At 45.2% G+C, this 1,783-nt stretch overlaps 1 pseudogene; it reads left to right on the plus strand.

Moving 5' to 3' along the window:
• Positions 1 to 1,360: 1,360 nt before the first annotated feature.
• On the plus strand, positions 1,361 to 1,478 carry LOC124723467 (annotated as a pseudogene).
• The last annotated feature ends 305 nt before the right edge of the window (positions 1,479 to 1,783 follow it).

The following is a 1,783-nucleotide window of genomic DNA, read 5'->3' on the forward strand; positions in this document are numbered from 1 at the left end:
GTGCTAGGAAGCCTCTCTAGACCTGCCGTGTGCCGGCGCTCGGTCTGCAATCACTGATAGTGGCGACACGCGGGACCGACGAATACTACCGGACCGCGGCCGATTTAAAGGCTACCACCTAGCAAGTGTGGTGTCTGACGGTGACACCACAATTCTCATAATCGTTTCCATGGAGCTCTTGATGGAGAGAGAATCGATAAGTATGGAACCCATATCGACGGAGATTGCGTAGAACACTTGCCTGACTATTCCACTTCCCTGTGTGATTGCGAGGGCACGATTGCGCGGGAGCTGACATGCATGTCAACTACAACAGTGGCACGTAAATTAATTTCCCTCTCTTATGACCTCACTTGTTTCCTTGTGTTACGTTGCATAGGTGTTATACTACCACTTTCACGTAACTGTATGAAGAGGTTGATAAATAATTGCAGAAATGGTTGATGACGTCTACTGGGATATCTTGTCGCATACACCTTACAGAAACCAACTTCATTCTCCTACACTCTCCACACACCTTGAGCATGTCGGCTTTTTCTGCACTGCTAAATCACATTGTCCATTCACGAACAACTGCTTGGAATGTCACACACTAACTGACTAGCAAGTCACAGCGCACTCAAGGTACACACAGCAAGCAAACATTACAACATTTTACCTACTAACTACGCAAGTTGATGGCAAAGGAAAGTGTCGGTGTGGAAATTTTTCAAAGTACGACATCTCGTAAACGGCTCGCACTAGAATCCTGAACAAACACCACTGAAATTCTAATTTAGCGTACTTTACGTTTTTTAATTTCAATAGGCATTTAAAAAGTGTATGTGTACACAAAAGTTACACTTTATAAATATTATTACAGTCTGTTTACTGGCTAACAATACGGATCCCTGACTGCCAATCCATGCTGTGGGAAATCGCACAGCAATAGTATTTCCACTTCTGCAATACTTGCAGCTCAGCTTTTAGATGATTCACCCTGTGTAAGGGAGTGAATGACATCGTATGTGCTTCAATAGTGGGAAAGTGGTGCTTTCTAGAGACACATGGATACGAGAAGAAACTGTAATACTCCCACGGCTCTGTGTGCGAGAGGAAACGTTAATGTTATTTACTTGTGTTCTGAATGCTGTGGAATGCTCTCTCAGTACATACGAGTTCGAGTTGGAAAATATTTAAATGCAGTATAAAGTGATATGATTCCATCAACAAAAAATGATACGCATGGATCACATATCGATGCTACTACAGATGAAGTGGCGAGAAGATTGCTGATAGGGAATAAAGGGTCTCTGACCACTGAATGGGTAGGATACATTTCATCTACATGAATTACGTTAGTACCTAATAATATTGATCGATCAACGGCCTTGCCGCAGTGGTAACACCGGTTCCCGTCAGATCACCGAAGTTAAGCGCTGTCGGGCTGGGATAGCACTTGGATGGGTGACCATCCGGTCTGCCGAGAGCTGTTGGCAAGAGGGGTGCACTCAGCCTTTGTGAGGCAAACTGAGGAGCTACTTGACTGAGAAGTATCGGCTTCGATCTCTTAAACTGACAAAACGGCCGGGAGAGCGGTGTGCTGACCATATGTCCCGCCATATCCGCACCCAGTGACGCCTCTGGGCTGAGGATGACACGGCGGCCGGTCGCTACCGTTGGGTCTTCCAAGGCCTGTTTGAATGGAGTAATAATATTGATCGGCGTTTCTCTCATTTTATATACCGTTGGTTCGATTGATCTTTCCACTAGTATCAGTTGTGGACTCAAAGCGCATTTGAGA

The sequence above is a fragment of the Schistocerca piceifrons genome, chromosome X (genome assembly GCF_021461385.2).
Source record: "Schistocerca piceifrons isolate TAMUIC-IGC-003096 chromosome X, iqSchPice1.1, whole genome shotgun sequence".
Lineage (NCBI taxonomy): Eukaryota > Metazoa > Arthropoda > Insecta > Orthoptera > Acrididae > Schistocerca > Schistocerca piceifrons.